The sequence below is a fragment of the Solanum tuberosum genome, unplaced genomic scaffold (assembly GCF_000226075.1).
Source record: "Solanum tuberosum cultivar DM 1-3 516 R44 unplaced genomic scaffold, SolTub_3.0 scf00307, whole genome shotgun sequence".
Lineage (NCBI taxonomy): Eukaryota > Viridiplantae > Streptophyta > Magnoliopsida > Solanales > Solanaceae > Solanum > Solanum tuberosum.
Window position 1 is genome coordinate 49,531 of NW_006239230.1, and position 8,923 is coordinate 58,453.

Here is an 8,923-nt window from a genome sequence, read left to right on the forward strand (position 1 = left end):
TAATTGGGTTGTTATCCTTGTTACACTTGTAGCCGTTATTATTGATTGTTGGCTGCTTGAGTTGATATAATCCTCCCTTGTCGGGATTCTTATTCAGTTAGTAGCATCCATATGGTGGACACGACTTAGAGGCTATTTGTATAGGTTGCTTATACATAAATTGCTCGCTTTTAGCGATTGGATTGTTATTGTTTTCCTTAGGGCTATTGTGGTTAGCTGCAGGAAAGTGATCTATGCCTAGAAGGGTTAAGTTCTGTCTACAGGGCTATATGGATGCCTACAAGGGCTATGAGTTGCCTACGGGGCAATATTGATGCCTAGAAGGGCTATGAGTTACCTACAGGGCTATATTGACGCTAATTAGGCTATGTGTTTCCTACAGGGCCATGTTGTTGCCTAAGAGGGCTATGAGTTGTCTATAAGCTATGTTGATGCCTAAGAGAGTTATGTGTTACCTACAGAGCTATATTAATACCTAAGAGCGCTATGTGACTGTCTACGGGGATAGGGGATTATGAATAGGGGTATATAGGTTAATTGGCACCTTTCGGGCTTATGGGGGCCTGAGTAGGTGGTCTTGTGTATTGTTTGTACCTACCGAGCTTATGGGGGCTTGGTTAGGTTGTTGTTTATTGTTTTTGATAAGTTTAGATTTAGGAGCAGGTCAGTACACTTATCTTATCCTTGATTTATTTATCAGATTATTCCAGTATATCAGGATACCTCCTCATAGTCTATTGCCTTTCATACTCTGAACATTATTTTGTGCTGATGCCCCATTGCCTTGGGGGAGCTGCATTCATGCATACAGGTCCTGACAGACGACCGAGTAGACCTCCTCAGCAGTAGGATTGACTTTTATCTGGTTGGCTAGCCCCTTTCCTCCGGAGCTGCCAGAGTTAGGAGGTTTGTTACCTTTTGTCGTATATATCTTTATGGGTAGGCTAGGACCCTGTCCCGCTAATCTTTACTACTCTTAGAGGCTTGCAGACTAGTGTGTGGGGTGTGTAGATATTTTATTGCCATAATGGCCTATGTTGTTGGTTTGTTGAAGTTTGGGAGGTGTTTGATGTATTGTATTGATATATACTTGCTTTTAGTTTTGGTATAGATATCATGGTGGCCTCGATGGCTCAATCAGGACTTCTGTGCTAGTTGGCTATTTATTTATATGATCTCCTGGGAGTAGCTATTTCTTTTATAGATCAGTTGACAGAGGCCTTGGCGAACGGGGGCTTAGTTTTAAGCCGAGATATACTTGTGTGTTTTCGTGATTACGTGTGGTTGCCATGCACTAGTAGCAAATGGTTCAGCAGGGTTGGCTCGGTCCTGAGTTTTGGCATTAGGAGCCAATTGCGCCCCTCGAGTTTCGGGCGTGACAAAATAGTTCCCACTTCTTCTTTGTTAATGGTTGGAAAAAAGTTGGAAAATAGAGTTTGAAAAATATATCTACAGGCAAGAATACACACAGAAAGAGTCATTAGCTAAAAGATAGGAGATACCTTTTTTTTACTCACTGCTTTCAAAGTTCGTCGGAACCTCGTGTGCTCGTGGAAGCTCTTTCTTAGTCAGCTAGTTCATGTCCCATTTTTCTGCCCTCGAAAAGGTAACACTCATTCTGATTTAGTTATCTTTTACTTTAATATGATGACTGTTTGATCTTGGGCTGCATAGAGTGTTCGAAATGTTGAAATTTTGAAAGCATTTTGACTTGTCATTGGCTGCAAATCAATGTTGTAACTAGTTTGTTGTTTGATTGTTGTTGTTTGTTTTAGTTTTCTTTGAAGGTTTGTGGATTTCGTTTGGTCGTGACTTCTTTTCTCTTTACTAACTGTCTCGTTTGGTTAGCCGAGAAAGTTGGAGATTCAGTAATGAAGTTCAAAATCACCTTCTAGAGGTGATTTCAACTTTCATAATCTGATATACAGTTTGTTCTCATTCTCTTCTTATTCCAGTTAGTATAAATCGTATATGTTGATTGATTTACTGCCTTATCCTCTCTTAGGTGTTGTCTGTTCTTAAAGCTAAAGGGTCAGAGTCTATATTAGTTATTGTATTTCTAAAATCTTGGCCTTAATAGTGTAAGGTTGCTTATGCTTTGTCATCCTTCATCTCGAGTTAGTTTATTCCAAGTTTCTTTCTAACGGATGTGAGCTTTTCTTGTCGTGTTTCTTTTGCTCTAGCAAGATTATTATTTGCGTATCTCTATTTTTTTTTCATTTTTAAAGCATTCTAAAACTGATTTTAATGTGTATATCTAAGTTTGATATAATGGTATTTGGTTGTTTTATGTTTCCTTTCTCTGTGCTTTGGGGTCTGTTTTCTCACCACCCAGAGTAATATTTCGCTCATCTCCGCCCTTTTTGGCTTAGTAGTTGATGTTTAAATGGATTTCTGCTTGAGAGTTGATTCAACATAAGATTCGAATTTCATGTTTTATTTGAATAGATTTTAGTCTTGTTAGAGGTGGGTTTAAGGTTATTTGTCTATTCCTCTTGGTTATGTTCCTTGCCTTATTTCTTTAACTTGAGTAGGTGGTTTTAATATTGGTTAGTTTTCTAGGCAGAATCCTCAAATATGTGTCCTTGTTGCAAGCATGTCTTAATTCCATCCAAGTATAGGTTTATTCCTAGAATTGTCTTTGTTTGAATGCTCTCTGTACCAATTTTGTTAATGTTGAAATGGGTTATTTTCTTTTCATAGTAGCAGGTGTGATTTGCCTACATTGTTTTAACTTTTAGCTTCCTACATTTTCCTCTCTGGTATATATATATATGTTACCAATATCTATAGGTTTCCTGAGCCTTTATTTAATTTTCATTATAAAAAAAAGTTGTTTATCATAAACTTTGGTGATTAAAGCTTATTACTTATCTTTGTTGATTTATTTTAAATTCGGATCATATGATAAATGCATGTATATCTCATTTCTTCCCTTTGCAAAATGTGGCATGGTCTTTTCTTTATCCGTTTTTGTCGGATCATATGCTAATTTCTTGTCATTTTGTTGCATGTGAAATATGCCCGAGTCCTCATGACCTTCTTTCCTCTCCTTGCATTCTCTCGTTGGGCCATGGGGGGCTAACAATCTTTTATTGAGTCAACCGGGTTAGTGAAACCGACAAGCAGGGTTGGAGAATGATAAATATGGGCTGGAAATTGAATTTTTGATGTCCGAAATGCTCGAAAAAGGGCTGATATACCTATTGTATACAATCAGAATTATAGTGTACAGGTTCAAAACTTGGAAATACAGGTTGAAAAAGAAAATACAGAAATGCGAAGCTCAAATAAAATGAAGTCCACGAACGATTGTATACATAGTATATATATTAGCTATACACTTGATGTATATCATGACACTTGAGAATGAAAAGGGGCCCAACAGCCCAAGGAAAACAATCAACACCATTTTTTATTGAAATGGGCAAAAGCCCTTTATTTTGGGCAGTTTGTTTAGGTCTAGGACAGGTGGGCCAAAAGCCCAATTTAATTGGATTTGAGTCAAAGACCCAAGTCTAATTATTTATTTTCCTCTATTATTATTTATATTGTGTTGATCAACTAACTTTGACTTATTTTATTTGTGGTTAAATTTAATTAAGTTCCCTGAGATGACCCTTTCTTATTTTGAAGTGTGTATTATTTACTTATTTATATTATTAGTTACATATGAATTATTTCCTTTTAAAAATCCCTTTTAAATTTGTTTACCTCCAAATAAAAAATGGTTTTTGTTACTTAATTATTTCAAGTTAGTCAAATCGTTGGTCAACTGCAAGTTAGCGTACATTTCGAGGGTCTAACACCTTCTCGAAATGTAAATTGAACCTCGAACCCCTTTAAATTTCAAATGATTTTTAGTTTCTTTAAATCTTTTGAAAAATTATAAGTTTTCTTAATTTCTTAATTTATTTTTTATTTTCTTAAAATAGAAATGACGACTCCGCTGGAGACTTAATTAAGTTCTAACCGTAAGGATTTGACTATTTGACTACTTGTTATTGATTGTTGAATTGTTTATATCTTTTACTTGTTAAATTACTATAAACTGTCATTGCATTCATGGCATTTTCCAATATGTATGTATAGTATATTAAGAACGATTTCTTCATAATTGCAACCAGACTTTTTATACTCGACCCTTTTCCAGAACGATCGGCATTTTATTGGTTCGTCACACGTCCAATGATTGTCGTGAGTTCCAATCTAAGTTGTCCGCTTGGGTTCCCGGTCTTTCAAAAACCACTCTTAGTCAACTAACATAGAGAAAAACTAAATTTCGAATTTAGTGGATTTTGAACTAAGTTGACCCAACACCCAAGGCGTGTTGAGCCCATTAGAAGCCCACCTTGTGTCTATTTGTCCCATTGGTCAATAAAAGACAATCATGCTTATGTGTTTAATTGAAGGATGTATATGTCATTTTAAACAAATCAATTATCTAATGGGGGTGGGGGTAACTTACCTTTTTCTCTTTTCTTTTTGGATGAATTCGATGAGTGAACCCTTTAGAATCCGAATGGTGACCATACCCCATTCTTACCTCCAAGTTTGGTGGAAGTTTATGAACAATTAAGACAAGAAAAAGGTTTAAAGACACATAGGCCATCTCCCGTCACTAATGAAAATGGTGGCTTGTCGCGATTTGATTGGAACAATGGTGCAATTTTGGGGCAGTAATAACATGGTATTCCGATTCAGAGAAGTAGAACTGACTCCAACTATCGAGGAAGTTGTTGCTAGTTATGAGAGTGTAAGCATGTGCAACAAAAGGAAGCGTAAACCCTATACTGATCTTCTTTTTCCAAAAATATGGGATTTTAACAAAATTAAAGAAGATCTTTCACTTGTCAAAGCCGAATGGATGGACAAGCTTCCCAGACCAAACATTCCACTTCGAAAGTTTTATTATCGATTTGGACGTGCAAGAGCTTACGAAAAGTTCAAAGAAGAATTTGTCTCAGAGAAAAAATGGAAGGAAACACGTCCTCTTGCTTTTGCAATATGCCTACTGGGGACAATGATATTTCCCCAAGGACCAAACTACACTATCCATCCAAGTGTAGTAATGGTCACTCATGTTATCTTTAATGGAGTAGGCTACGTGTCGGCAATCAAGTACTACACTTTGGTGCCCATGATTCTGGCAGACATTTACAGGGCTTTAGATAAGTATCAAAACGGTGAACGTTTCTTTTAGGATGCAACCTGATACTGCAATGGTGGATGATGAGACACTTGATCAAAGGCCATGATCCAGAAGAACCAGATCCCCTGAAACGACCAAACAGACTTGAGACTCATGATTTGTGGGTGCAGCTTAATCATTTCCACAGAACTGGAGGCCAAGAATTCTGGTATCCAAGACTTCAAGGATTAAAAGAAGAAAATGTGCAATGGTCAATCGAAAGTTTGGTGGTAACAAAACAAATGGTGATTCGAAGTGAAAAGACCCCTACTTGATATTTGCCGGATTGAGAGGAACTCGACCGTATGCTCCAGCTCGAGTCCTTAGACAACTAGGAGGAAAACAAGAGCTTCCTCAAACTGCAGACATGAGAAGATTTGTGACGAATCACGAAAATGGCAAAGTCACTTTTTCTAAAAAGATACTTCAAGCATGGAAAACTCGAAAGGTGTTGGGTGAATCGGTGTCGAATAGGTTTCAACCTGAATGTTCTGAGGAGTACAAAGAATGGTTAAGGAAGAACCTCGCTGGAACCATCGAGCCTGGTCTCAATGTCCCTCATATTGTTGCATATGTTGGTGCTAAACATCAAGTTCGACTCCATCGACATCAAGAGAAGTATGAGAATAATGAGTTGGATCATCAACGCCGACATTTAGAAGATGCGAAAGTCATAGCCCAACTAAAGAAAGAGCTGCGAAGAGCCAGTCAATGCATGTCTGAATTAGATGATAGCCTAGAGCAACATATTAGGTCTGTAGAGAGGTTCAGAGATCGGGAAGGGGATCGACTAGCAAGAGATCACTTATAGGCAAACATATATGCCATATGGGAGGAAATCAGCATCGCTAAGGGGACCAGACTTGGTGAAGGATCAGAAGGAGCTTAAGGCTTATTATCATCCCCTGCGTGGGATTGCTTTCATTTGTACTTTATTTTGTCATTTTCCTTTCTGAACTTATTTCCCTATTTTGATATTTGTTAAGCATTTTTTAATGTTATTAATGAAATATTTTGGGGATAATGAATTGGCTTAAAGAGACATAAACATTCTTCAATTCGCTAGGCCTACCCTTGGCACAAAAGGGTCACATATCTGTTTAAGATGCGATATATGTTTGTTAGTTTGTGTGCTTTAAATGTCTATGTGATACGTTGCTTTGAATGAGGACATTTTAGCCCACTCCTTTCAAAAAAATTTTGAAAATCTCTATAATACCAAATACAAGTCATTACCTCAATGTTCGACCAAACGATTCTTTGAGTCTTGAGTTTCTCAGCCAAAACTAAATCCCACTACCAAATCCTAACGTCAAAGTGGAGCTGAGTGAGGAGGAATTGATGATGAAACTACATCGGATCAACCAGGAGATCCGAGAGCTCGAAGAAAGGGAAATAGAACTAGAATTCACCACCGCAGTCGCACTAGCCAAAAGTGCAGCATTAGACGTGGAGATAGCAACTAAGAAGATAAAATTCGCTATCATAGACGAAGAGATAGTTGTTACGTTGAGGAAAGAAGAGGAAGCAACATTGGAGATTCAGAGGCTACGTAAAAAATACCCTCTCCTTGATAAAGAAGCTAAAGTGTATGTCCCCGAAGACACTAAACCTGAAGTTGCTGAAGAAGAACCCGAGGAAAAAGTTATCTATATGCCTCCTTTCCAAGGACGTTTGAAAGAAGGAGACCAGAAAATCACCCTCCAGGCATATCAGCGGAGACATAGCGTGGGGGGGAAAGTCCTTTCGTGTGCTTTCATTTACGAGCATCTTAAGGCTTTACACATCCTGAAACCCCTAAAGGGACCACTTTCGAGGTTGAACCTGAGGACGCACATAAGACATGTGCCTACCACCCCGACCATAAGGTGCACACTATAGAAAAATGTGTGGAACTGAAGACCGCGATCCGTGACTTGATCAATAGCTGGAAAATTATTCGTCTGTTGGGTCATTACACCGTCCTTAGTTGTAATCAACCGGAACCTCTTATGACGGTCCCAGAGCATACTTTGTTTTATTGTCACTACTTCACTCATTTTAAATACACGCGGTGGGTTATCTACTATCAGTTGGTTTATGAGGAGATTTTGACCCCTACCAAAACGAATGTCGGAATGGTCAATTGCTTTGGAGGTGAAATCTTGGAAGCTTTCCCTTATCACGGCACCGGGGATCACAACATTGAAATGTGCCTCGTATTCCGTTATGATGTGGAGTCCCTTATCAACTAGGGAATTATCCAAGTCAAGTATCCCTTATGTTGTCATGCGGCAACAAGAATATTTTGACTAGTCAGAAGAATAAGCCTTGACAAAGGCACAATTTATATTTTAGGAGTCTTGTCGCATGTTTTCAATTTCCTTGTAATCAAAAAATGAATAAATGAAAACCAAAATTTTCCTTTGTATTCGAACTACGTAGGGCTTGAATTCTTCTTTGGAGATACGTAGGCAGCCTTTCAAGGACCAACCCTTATCCTTTTAAAATTTCCTTTTCCCCTTTATTCTACAACAAAATAATGAGTTCTCATCCACAGATATCGGGAGATGCAGCAAGAAGACCTTAGTTCAACGCAATTCAACCTTCCTGGGTCACTAGTCTAGAAATAAAATGAGCAAATTCCTACTTATTCAAAAATCAGTCCCCGTTATTCATGGGTTAACATGTCCTCAAATGAAGCAACTTTTATATGTTTATATTCCTTCTATGTGATATTTTGTATCATGTTGTCACGAATTAAAACTAACAGATTTCTCTGGAGGTCCTGTAGGTCCTACGGCCTCCTGATGTAAAAGTGGTGCTGGGGAGGGATGTAAAGATTTCTCTCCTACCTCCTCTATCTGAATTGCCCTGAAAGGTGGTACTTGACTAGTACCCTCCCCTGCGGGCGCATCTGACCTCCAGCCAACTAATGTTTGACAAGTCACTGGTATTTCTTTCTCTCTACAAAAGACAAGAGCAATCGTACGGCAGAGATCTCTACCCTAATGACTCAACTCTAGAGCACGATTTTAGAAGAAAAAGAATTAATTCTTGACTAATGTATATAGCTTCTTGCTTATAGAATGTGGTGCACAACACATTTATAAACAAGATTATATTGTACACGACTTGCAGACTTCCTAATATACGATGTTGCTCTGTTACCAAGTTTGTCACGCCTCAAACTCAAGGGTGCAACTGACACTTAATGCCAACACTTAGGCCTGAGCCTACCCTGCTAAACCACTTGCAAATGGCGCATCGCAGCCACACACAGTCAAGAAAACAAACAAGTATATTTGAGCTTAAAAATACTCGGTCGTCAAGGCCCCTGTTAACTGCTCTACAAATAAAACACCTACTCCCAACAATTTATATAAATCAAGAAACAACTATCATAGAAGCCTATTTGGGTCGTTGAAGCCGCCATGGTATTTAAGAAAGCATAAACGCTATGTAGGTCGTAAAATCCACCATGATTTCTATACAGGAACAAAGACAGGTACATAACTAACCAATATGTCAAGCAACTATCAAACATCAACCAATTAGACAGCAAGACCAACATGGTCAATAACGTGCCTATACAACCCAACACACTAGTCTGCAAGCCTCTATGAATATAACACTTGAACGGGACAGGTCCCGGCCTACCCAATAACTCTAAACCATAAAATAAGCAAACCTCTAGGACTCTGGCAACCGCCAGAAGAAATGAGTCAACCAATCAGCTGGATATGCGATTGT